Source organism: Dama dama, chromosome 9, assembly GCF_033118175.1.
Source record: "Dama dama isolate Ldn47 chromosome 9, ASM3311817v1, whole genome shotgun sequence".
In the NCBI taxonomy this organism is placed as follows: Eukaryota; Metazoa; Chordata; class Mammalia; order Artiodactyla; family Cervidae; genus Dama; species Dama dama.
Genome location: NC_083689.1, coordinates 24,664,467 through 24,676,569, shown reverse-complemented (window position 1 = coordinate 24,676,569; position 12,103 = coordinate 24,664,467).

Below are 12,103 nucleotides of genomic sequence, written 5' to 3'. Positions count from 1 at the left end.
TGTCATCTTCTCTGCAGGGGGTGGGCGGACTTGCAACTGGGCTGGAGCTTCCGATGCCTCCCCCACTAGGGTTCCGGCTCCTCCATGGTGGGAAGGGATTCTGGGACCTTGACTCTGCCTCCAGTAGCCGCGTTCACTCACGTTACTGGATGTTGGGGGCCTGGGAAGTGGGAGAGCTCGGGGGAGGGCTGAGGGTGGAAGGAACTGAGCCGAGATGCCCAAACACCCCTGCATCCCTGCTGCTCTAGGATAATCAAGGGCCGGGTACCTTGAGCAAGTGAGTCACCCTCTCTGGGCCTGTTTTCTCGCCTGGAGGCCTGGGCCTTGCAATGGGGTTAGAAGGCCAGGTTTCCAGGCCCTGATTAGGGTGTTCATGCTCAGTCATGTCTGACTCTTTGCGACCCCATGACTGTAGCCCGCCAGGCTCCTCTGTCTATGGGATTATCCCAGGCAAGAATACTGGAGTGGGTTGCCATTCCCTTCTCCAGGGGATCTTCCTGACCCAGGGATCAAACCCGAATCTCCTGCATTGGCAGGTGGATTCTTTACCGCTGAGCCACCGGGGAAGCCCCCCAATTAGGCTGGGAGTCTAGATTCTAGTCCCGCTTCTGCTGCTAAGTTTTCAGGGCATCAGGTCCATTTCCTGAAAGATGGTGAGAACACCAGCTGTGGATGGTGGTGGGAAGGGCAGGCCAGGCAGGGAGGACAGGGTGGGCAAAGGCTGTGGAGTGGGGGCCGTGCTAGATGGCGAAGTGAGGCTGCGTGGACAGGCTGCTGTTGAGTCCACACTTCCTCTGCCCCTTCCCTCCTCTGTGAGGTTGTGGCCTTGGGGGAGGTGACCCCCACAGGGCTGTCAAGGTCCCCACCTGCCCTCCAGACCCTCCATTTCCCCCCAGGGACCCGCCTCCCACCTGGGGCCTCGCCTCCTGTCTGCTCAAGACTAGACACCATCTGTTCACTGATGACTCCCGGTCCTGTGTCTCTTTGAGCTCCAGCCCCAGGGACTGGAGCCACATCCCTGACATCACCCAGAGGCCCTGCAGAGTCCCAACTTCAGCCTCCCCTGGCAGCTCCTTGCTCACACCCCCGGCCAATCCGTCAGCAGGTGCAGTCAGCTTCACCTCCAAATATATCCCAGATCCACCTTGTTCTGCAGCTCTGCCACCGCCAGGCCCCCGCCTGCCAGCACAGGCCCCAGCTCACTCCCCAGTGTTCAGCAGACACCCTGCCTTCTCAGGCCTCAGTGTTCCTGCCTGCAGAATGGACTGGAGTTGTGTGAGGGTCTCTTGACCCTGCTGACCTTTGGGGCCAGGTCATTCTCTGTGCGGGGGCTGTCTTGGGTGCTGCAGGGTGTGGAGCAACCTCCTTGGCCCCCACCCCCTTGACACCAGGAGCCCCCCCCAGTTGTGACAACCACAGATGTCTTCAGACATTACCCATGTCCCCTGGGGCAGGATCACCCAGGTAAGATCCATGTTGTAGAAGGTGCTGGACACAGAGCAGGCATCCAGTTGATGCCCCAGGAAGAAACAGGCTGATTATCCATTTGTGTTATCATTGAGGAAGCAGAGGCCTTGAGAGGGGAAGTGACTCACCCAGGAGGAGAGAAGTACATTTAAGATTCGAACCCAGGGCTCCATACCCTCTTCTCCCATGGCTCTCTCGGGGTCAGGGCGAGGGGAGCCCCACCTCCATGGAACCCTGACTTCTGCCAGCTCTGCAGACCCAGGAGCTGCCCTGTGCCAGCTGACCAGAACCGAGACTTCTGGGGCTGCCTAAGAGCATGGCTCCCTCCTCCCATATCATGGAAGCTTCGGGGTCAGTGAGCACATGACCTGTGTCCAGGGATGGAGGAGGCCCTCGGTCCAGCCTGGCCCTTCCTGGGCCCCTTGCCCCCGTGTGGCTGCCAATGCCAGAAAAACTCCTCGCCACATGATTGAACACTGCTCATGCTGAGCATGGTGTAGACCAGACCCCCTGAATACCCAGACCCCCATGCAGAGCCAGGGCTCCCCACCCTCATTTTCCAGACTTGGGATCCAGAGCCTGGGGGTCGGTGGCTGAGAACCTACCCATCTCCTTCCCCAGCAAGGGGCAGGTCCCATGGGGGCAGGGCTCTACCAGCCACAGTCCAAACCTCTATCTGTCCCTCTAAACCCCAGCAGGCCAAGCATGGGTGCTGGGGGCACAGCAGCACCCCAGCTTTCCTCAGCATTTTTTTCCTATTTCAAATGTTCAGTGGTTTTTTGATGTGTTCACAAGTATGGGTAGTCATCACCACTACCTAATTCCAGAACATTCCATCCCCCAAAAGAAGCCCTGTCCCCATCAGCTGTCACCCCCTCCCAGCCCCTGGCAACCAGGAACACACTCTCTGTGTCTGTGGATCTGCCTGTTCCAGACGTTTCCCATCAGTGGAATCACACCCTGTGTGTCCTTCTGTGTCCGCTTTTCTCACTGAGCATCCTGTGGGGCAGGCAAGAGATGCAAACACATCCGTGAAGTATATCATTTGGGAGAAGCAGGAGTCTGCTCTGGTCTGATGCTTTGTCCAGCATGGCTGGAAAGGTGCGTCTGAGTTGAGTCTTGAGTAGAGGTGGGTGGGCAGGAGTGAGCCAGGAGGAAGGCTGGGAGATGGTGTTCTGGGTGGAGGGGCCCATCAGGGTGAAGGCCCTGAGTTGGGGGGGAACGGCTGGTGCTGGGAGGACAGAGGCGGGTGTGACTAGAGGCTCAGGGCATGTCTGAGTTTGGGGCTGGGAGTTGGGGTTGGCAAGGGTGGAACCACGCAGGGTGCTGAACCCACAGTGAGGTGTAGGGACTTGATTCTGTGAGTGATAGGGAGCTGTGGGGGAGGTTTGAGAAGGAACATGATGGAGCTGAGTTGGCATCTGAAGATGCATCTGGGTTTGTGTGTTCTGGGCCTGTCACCCTACATCACACGAACCCGGACAGTCACCCTCCTGGACAGCGCTGTCCTGAGGGCAGGGACCACGTCAGTCGCTTCCCTACCCCCCACCACCAGCATGCACAGAGCTGGGTGCTCTGTGGGCCAATGAGGGAAGCAGAGAGATTCCAGCAACAGGACGAGATCTCCAGGGTCCCCACGGGAACCTGCCCCTGACTACCTTGGAAGAGACTTGTAAAGCGCTGAACCTCAGCTTCCTCCTCTGCAAAAGGGACTCAGGTGACCAGCGACCGCCCTCTGGGCGCTGACTGAGTAGCAGGTGAGAACTTATAGACAGAAGGTACTTTATAACCTGGGGCCTTGGAAAAGTCTCCACTGGGTGCCAGCTGGGGTCAGGTGCCCTGAGTCCTAGGCCTTTTGCTCAACACGCATTTAGTGGGCACCTTCTGTGTACCATGCACTGTTCTAGTTCTTAAGGGAAACAGCTTTGAAAAATACAGATGGAATCCCTGCCAGTCATCCACAGGTGATAAAGAGAAGAAAGAGTACTAGAGGCCATGTGTGGACGGTGCAACAGAGAATAACAGGGAGGTGAGGCCTGTGGTCGGCCAAAGAAAGACCCCTCCAAAGATGCCCACAGCCTGACCCCTGGAACCTGCAAATGTTACTTTATATGGCAAAGAGGGATGAAACTAAGGATGCTGATCAGTTCACCCTGAGGTGGGAACGATCCTGGATTCCCCGGGGGCCCAGTGTCATCACGGTGTCCTTATAAGAGGGAGGTGGGAGGGTCAGAGGCAGAGAGAGATGGGAGGTACTGGGCTGCTGACTGTGAGCCAGGGATGAGGCGCCTCTAGAAACTAGAAAAGGCAGGAACTGGTGCTTCCCAGGAGCCTCCGGAGGGACCAGCCCTGCCCACGCCTGGGTTTAGCCGTGTGAGGCCTGAGCTGGACTCCTGATCTGCAGGATTGTGAGAGAATCAATGTGTGTGGTTTGAGCACTAGGTTTGTGGCAATCTGTGGCAGCACCCCTGGGAGCCCTGCGCAGGGTCTTTGCAGATTTGAAGAGGAGGTGGGCGGAGGCCTCTGCGGAGCTGTGCGCCCACTCTGGGGGCTGGAAGGGAGAAGGGGCCCTGCTCCCCGCAGTATCTGCCATCAGTACCAGCGGCAGTGCAGGAAGCTATCTGGGGGAGGAGCCCAAAATCTGTCCCTCCTGGGCAACAGAGAGAGACCCTCCTCTCCAGAGCCCCTAGCAGGCCTTAACCCAAATTTACCATGAAGTTCTTAACCCAGGCGGTGGGGTGGTAGCTGGGATTGCCAGGGCCCCTCAGGATCAGAGGCAGCCCAGCTCCTCCCCGCCCCACCCCATGGAGAGAGCTTTGCCCCCACAGACACATGGGACAAGTCCCGTCCCCTCCCAGGCTGGGAGATGCTGAACACTGCTTTGGGTGATACTGAGCCAAGCCCCCTGAAGGAAGCAGCTAAACCCATAGGAGGACAGGGAGGGGGGTGAATAGATGCTGCTGGCAGCGGGCCCCTCTGGCCCCTCCCCCTCCCCCAACACAACTGGGGCCAGAGGGACCCAGGGCAGTGTTGTTTGGTGGGCCCTCAAAGTGCTCCCTGTTCAGGCTTCCAGATGGACTTGGGAGGTGGGGCCCGGCCCCAAGCAGCACCCAGCCCTCTGAGGCCCGTTTTTGGGGACACACTGCCGACCCCTTCAGGACTGGTGTATCCTTCGTCCTAGATCTGGCCCTTCCGGGACTTTCATCCACGACAATTCATTAAGCCCTAATTAGTCTCTGTCAGCCACTAGTCCCTTTTAACCCTTCAGGGGACTGGGGGGCCTCCCGACCCACTTTCCTTGACCGCCTTTGGCAGGTGAGGCCTCTAGAACCATATTTTGAATGTCTACCATCTACCACAGCCACTCAGCCACTAGCCCAGCCCAGCCCCAAAGGTGGGATCAGTGAAGCCCACTTGGAGAACATGAGACTGAGGGTCAGAGTGGTCCCTCAAGCACTCAGCTTGAGAGTCAACATTTGAACCCTGGTCCAATGCCAGCTCCCTTTCACTGAATCACAGAACCCTAAGGGAAGGTCCTCTTCAGAGGCCCAGGATTGACACATGGTGGTGGGCAGCTCGCCCCGGGCCCACCTGGAACGAGCTTTGCTTGGAGAGTTCTCTGAGAGGCTCTCTACCTGGTGAGTAGGTGATGACTCAGGGGCACCCGAGAATGACAGCCTTGTGGGAAGAGAAATCAAGCTGACGCCTGAGATCTACTTTATATTCCCACTCAGCAAGGTACCTTCAGATCCCAGGTGTCCTGTGGGGGTGGCTCCCAGCCACCCCCATTCTACAGATGAGCACGCTGAGGCCGAACTGCTGTGTTAACAGTGGGGATGACCGTGGCTGCCCTGCCATCACACGACATCTAGCTCATGGCAGCCCCATGCTGGGGGCGCAATGCACCTGCATTTCTTACACCCTGCACTGATGTCCATCTCAGAACTGGAGCTCACAGAAGGGCTGTCCTTTGTCAGAACTCACCAGCGAGGATGGGGAACAGAGAGGCAGGCTGAGGAAGTCTGGCCTTAGCCCTTCCGAGCCCTCATCCCGTGGTGGGCAGGCCCTTCCCACCACTCCATGCCATCCCGGTAGGAGGAGGAGCCGCACCTGTGGGGGAAGCCGACGGGGTCTTCCAACTCAGATCCTGTCTCAGATGGCTGCCACTCTGGCTCAGAGGGGGAATGGGGCAAGGCAGGACACTCACAGCCCGACGGCTCCTGACCTGTCCCTGCCTGCCCACACCTGGTTTCCACCAACCTCACCCACAGAGACCCCATGTCCTCTGCCTCTGGGTACTCACACACCACAGCCTTCCCAGCCTCCACACCTCCTCCAGGGAGCCCTCCTGTGTTGCTCCAGGTTTTAGAGCCCTACTCTCCCTGAAAGTTCTCCCCCACCATCAAACCCCAGATGGTCCCTCTGTCTGCTGCCATGCTGCCGCAGACACCCCCTCCCCACGCCTCCGCCCGAAGCAAGAAGTTCTCAACCATCTCTGTACAAACGTGGATTCACCGGGGACTGCTTGTTAATAATGCAGGCTCCTGGGCACGAACCCCAGAAGTCCTGATTCCTCAGAACTGGGGGGCTGGGGTGCCTGTACTGTTAGAGCCTGGGGCACATGGTCTGGAAAATAAGGACCAGGTCTTTTCCTGCACTGGGATCATGGCACAAGGTGCTGCCCTCCCCAACTTGTTGAATGGGGCTTAGTGGCCTCACCGGCCAGGCCCTGGAGGGCACCTATGCCAAGCTTCAGGGGACGGAGAGAAGCCCCCACCCCAGCCTTGCTGCTGACTGGAGACAGGCCCGCGGGGCAGGGGGCCTGGCCCTGCGCTCCCCAATCCTCCCACCTGGCTGGGCTGTCTCCAACCCAGCGATGCAGCAGGTCCTGGTGTCAACGCCTCCTGCACCTTCCGGGCGCAGCCCCCCAGGCTGGACCAGACCTCCCCGGAAGGGAGGGCAAAAAGGCTCCGGACCCGACCGTCCCTGATTGCCAGACTCAGCCAGTGCCCCATCCTAATCCCCTTTGGAGGGGAGCGCATGCCTCCAGGCGTCCCCACTGCCTCCAGATAGATGACCACCCGGCTCCTTGCTCCTCGGCGCCCCGGGGAGGGACAGGGGGACCTCAGCATGGCGAGTGGCCCCCCAAAGTTTCCAGGGGGAGTGCTGGGGGCCTGACGAGGAGCAATGCACCCGGGAGGGGCGCTCAGGGAGAGTGGCCCCCCAGGCGAGGATCGGGGGCGCTGGTGGGGGCTACGGCGCGCAGGTGGTGCGGGGTCACCGGACCCGGCGCGGACACTCACCTGGGCGGCTCCGCCGTGGACACGGCACGGGCTGCGGCGCGGGGGCCGCCCGGAGCCGACAGGAGCCGCCGCCACCGCCGCCTCCCGGGTCCGCCGTGCGCGCCCCCGCCGGCGCGTGCCCGCCGCCGCCCTCCTCGGCGCGCGGGACTGCGCTCCGCCGTGCGCGCGGCCCGCCGTCTGGGGTGCGCGGCGCCCCAACCGCAGGTGTGCGGGGCTGCAGGAAGCGAGGACACGTGCGCGCAGGTGCCGGGACGCGCGCCAGGGCCGCGGGCGGGGGCAGGGCGTCCAGGCCCTGGGAGCGTGTGCTGCCCCGCGCACACCCGCCCGCGGTGGCGAGAGCGAGGACCCCTGTGACCGGGGCCTTTGTGGACCTGCAGAGGCTGCGGTGCGGGAAACGCCAGGCTCCCCATCTGCGCTTGTCTGGCCTCTGCCCCTCCTTTCTGCCCGAACTCCGGGTCTCCAGCACCTGACACCTGGACCCCTGCCCCAGCCTCTTCCGCTCCTGCCAGCCCTCCAGACCCATTCCCCACGCAGGTCGCAGAGGCTGCTTAACCACTGGCCTCTGGAATTGACTATGTCTCTCTATTGAACCTGGATTCATGTCTAAACCCGGTGTATGTTTCTGGATCTTCTGTGCCCGTGCCTTCCTTTCGCCGCCTAACGCGTGCCTCACTCCTTCGCCGGAAGGTCCCCTTGCTCCTCTTGGAACACGCCAAGAGGGCCCTGCCCGGGTCAGGGCCTTTCCCCTTACTGTTCCTTCTGCCTTTCCCTTCATCCTTCTTGGCCAGTGTGTAATTACTCGTGTTTATGCAGCAGCCTGCTCAATGGATGTTAGTGGAAAGAATGACTCTTACTTTTACATACTGTGATGTATGTAGTTTCCTGATCCCCTAGTACTGGGCCTGCCGGCCATCGGCCCCGTTTAGGGAGCTCATGCTGTGGAGCCTGGGGTGGGAGGTAGATGGTACTCCAGTGTGGGGGGCACAGGGGCAGAGGAGGGGGGCACCTCCCAACCCCCCCAACCATCATGTTAAGACATGATTAGTAGCAAGATTACCGAATGCTCACTATATGCTGGGCTCTTTTTTAATGTTTATTTTGTGTTTATTTGGCTGCGCTGGGTCTTAGTTGCAGCACGTGGGATCTAGTTCCCTGACCAGGGATCGAACCAGGGCCTCCGGCGTCAGGAGTGTGGAGTCTTAGCCACTGGACCACCAGGGAAGTCCCTGGGCTCTGTTCTTAACATGAGCCCTCTGGTGCTTGCTGCAGCCCCACCCGTTACAGGTGGAGGCTAATTATCCCCATTTCACAAATCAACAAGTTGAGGCTCAAAGATGCCATCTTTCCCAAGCGAGGGGCTCAAGGTGGGCCTGGCTGCTCCAGGAGGCTAGGTGTGTAACCTTGCACGATCCCACCCCAGCCCTTCCCACCCTCTGTGCCCTCCTAGCTGCTCCCATGGTGGCTTGGCGTCAACTCAGCCACCTGTGACTCAAGCAGGCTCCATTCCCAGACTGTCGCATTGGCCCGAGGCCCAGAAACTGCATCCCGGGAGGCTGCAGGCCAGGTGCCCAAGGGACAAGAGGACGGATCCCTTCCTGGCCTGCAGAGGTCCAAGGGGAGGACATGGGGTCCCCTCACTGGTGGTTCTCCATCCCCACGGGCAGCCCAGCGCCCACACAGAGGAATCACTGCTGTAGAGGCTGTGTGACCTCGGGGTAGTCACTTTCCCTCTCTGAGCTTCTGTCTCCTGTGAAATGAGGTTCTGGTAACTGCCGACCAGGGCTCTTAGAGGAAAGTGCTTATTGAGCACCTACTGTGTACCAGGTCAAGCGCCAGAGGGAGGAGATGCAGCAGGGGGCTCGCCATGGCCCTGGGGGAGCAGACCAGTGAGACAGTCACAAAAGGGTTTGATGGGAAACTCAGCAGAGAGCCGGTACCCAATCTAGGGTGGGAGTCAGTGATGCTCTTCCAAGGAATGGGCTCTTGAGATGAGTCCTACAGGGGGCAGGGGTAACTGATGTGGCGGCCAGAATTGGAACCTACTTCCTGGCTGTGGAACTGTGGGAGACTCCCCTCCAGCCTCAGTTCTCACATCTGTAAAATGGGGACTCAAACTGTATACCCATCTTCAAGGATTGCAAGGACTCCACTCAATGACAGAGGGGGAAAGCAGGGCTCTCAGTGGCCCTGCCCAGCTCTCATTCATTGCTCCAGAAGCCTGGCTGAAGGGCAGGATGAGACCTCGGACACTGCCCGCCTCAGGGCCTTTGCATGTCTCTTCCCTCCTCTGCAGCACCTTTCTCCCAGCCACCAGCCCAGCTCACCCCTCCTGACTCATGTCTCCACCCCTTGCCTCCTCTGTCCCCTCCCTGCCTCCTTGGCACTCTCCCCACTTAAGACACCATGTAATTTACTGATTTATCCTGTTGATCGTGGGCTCTTCCTTCTTCCCTGCTGTGTAACGGCTCCAGTAGACACAGAGTAGGTGTCCAGTAAATGCTGGCTGAATGAACAAATGGTCCAGTGATGCTGAGGGCTGTAGGTTTTGCCCCTGGAAGTGGGGGTTCTGGGGAGTCTGAGTGAGGAAGTGTCTGTTGCTGCCTGAAACCACTGTCTTATCATCTCTCCATTCTTGGTCAGTGTCAACCTGCTCCGTATACTGAAAGGGAGCCCAGGAGCATGTAGTAGGCCCTCAGTAACCAGCTAGAATGTGCACATTGGCATTGCTGTTTTATTGCATTTAGCAGGGACATGGAGGTGGGCTAAGTCACTGAATGGCCTCTCTGGGCCCAGCATCCCCAGTGGGATGCTGCCGTGAGGGCTGAGGTGAGTGTGGGAAGAGGGTGTAGCTAGGGGTTCCAGCCTCCCAGGTGGTGGGGCGGCAGTACCTGTTTGCTAAGGTTACGAACACCTGCGATGGGGATGTTGCCATGGAGACAGACCCCTGGAAGGAGAGGCCGGCTCCAGATGGGGGAGCTGTAGGTTGGGCAGGGGGCCTGGAGGTGGCTGCCAGCCCCAGGGGCGTCCCTGGCACCCCGTGTCCGCCCCCCCCCCCCCCCCCGCCACTGCAGCTGTGGGTACAGCAGGGCCCTGACTCTCCCCGTCCTGTGTCCTCGTACCTGGGAAAGCCAGCAGGGGCCCTTAGGCAGCAGTAATGATTTCTAAAATTAAAGGCCTTCTCTTCTCTCCTTTCTCTGGCGAGATGTGTAGGACTGGCGGTCGGGGCCAGGGGACGCAGCGGTCACATGGCCTGGGAACCTCAGCTGTGGCCTCGGACAAGTGGCTTTCCCATGGTAATAGGAGGGGAATCCTGGGTTTCTGGGAGACAAGAGTGCAGAGGGATTGAGGCCTTGGACTCCAGACCCCATGGGCTACCCCAGGTAGGTCCCTGCTGGGTGACCTTGACGGATGACCTAACCTCTCTGAGCCCCAGTAGCCTCATCTGTAATGTGGGAATCATAACAACCCGTCCCTCTAGGAGGTTGACACGGGCCTGTGCTGTTTACAGGTCTGCCGGATCCACGATAAACAGTGGTGTTATTTACTGAGTCAACATTTCCTTGGGCTGTGCTGGCCCCCAAACACAGCTCTCACTGAACAAAAGGCCCCCAAGCTAGCAGGACAAGCTCTGAGGGTTGCAGAGGGTGAGAACGGCCCGACAGAAGAAAGCCCAGTGAAGGCATAGGCTGGAGGGCTTCCCAGACATGGCACTGGGACTCCTGCAGCTTTTCTGTGTGGCCATGCAGGGGCCTCAAACTGACACTAACTCCTGTCTAAGGTGGGCCCTCAATGGCAGCCCCCAAGTCCCAAGTAAGCGTAGGTCCCTGATATGGTTATGATAAACAGTCCCCTCAGGGCCTCTTTGCATGTGCCCCATGGAGCTTACCAGAACCCAGCTCTTTTTTGGTTGAATTGACCTATCTGACTATAGCCAAGGGAACCCACAGCAGGCACCATCATGATCTAGTTGCAGGGTCCTGGGGCCTGAATCACTTGCAAGGATTTTCAGCAAGTAAATCTTGCATTAGTAAGCAGTTTCAGATTTTGCAAATAGGGCTCATCTTAGTTCCTCCTTTCTTCTTTAAAAAAAAATATTTATTTGGCTGTGCTGGGTCTTAGTTGTGGCATGTGGGATCTCCAATCTTCATTGCAGCATGCAGGATATTTCGTTGCAGCATGCAAACTCTTAGTTGCAGCATGTGGGATCTAGTTCCTTGACCAGGGATAGAACCCAGGTCCCCTGCACTGGGAGCATGGAGTCTTAGCCCCTGGACCACCAGGGAATTTCCTTAGTTCTTCCTTTCTGACATTTATCATTAATTTCATTTTCCTGTCCTTTCATACTGTTCAGGCTCTCAAGTACAATGTCCAAGATGACACTGGACATCCTTTCCTTGCTCCTGGTCTTAGGGGGAAAGCTATCAGTTTTCACCGTTTATGGTGATGTCAGCTGTCAGTTTTTCACAGATGACCTTTATCAACTTGAGGAAATTCCCTCTTTCTATTTGACAAGATTTCAACTTGAACTGAGTGTTGAATTTTGTCAGATGCTTCTTTTGCACGTATGAAAAAAAACAGTCATAGGGTTTTTCTCCTTTCTTGTGTCAATGAGGTGAATCCCATTCACAGATTTTCCAGCGTTAAACCAACCTTGCATTCCTGGCGTTGGCCATACTCTGTGGTCATGACGTACAATCCTTGGGATCCAATCTACTGATGTTTTGTGAAAGATTCTTGCACCCGTATTTTTTTAATTATTTATTTTTAATTGAAGGATAATTGCTTTACAATATTGCATTGATTTCTGCCATACCTCGACATGAATCAGTCATAGGTGCACATATGTTGCCTCCCTCTTGAACCTTACTCCCACATCCCGTCCCTTCCCACCCCTTTAGGTTGTTACAGAGCCCTGGTTTGGGTTCCCAGAGTCATAGAGCAAATTCCCACTGGCTATCTGTTTTGCATATGGTAGTGTATGTATTTCCGTGCTGCTCTCTCCCTTCGTCCCCTGCTCTCCTTCCTCCCACCCTGCTGTGTCCACAGGTCTTTTCTCTATGTCTGCGCCTCCCTTTTATGTGAAGTCATTTCAGCCATGTCTGACTCTCTGGGACCCCATGGGTTGTAGCCCATTAGGCTCCTCTGTCCACGAGATTCTCCAGGTAAGAATACTGGAGTGGGCTCCCATGACCTCCTCCAGGAGATCCTCCTGGCCCAGGGATTGAACCTGCGTCTCCTGCATTGGCGGGCAGGTTTCTTAGCACTCGCACCATCTGGAAAGCCCCTGGGTCTCCATTGCTGCCCTGCAAATAGCTCCATTAGTATCATCTTTC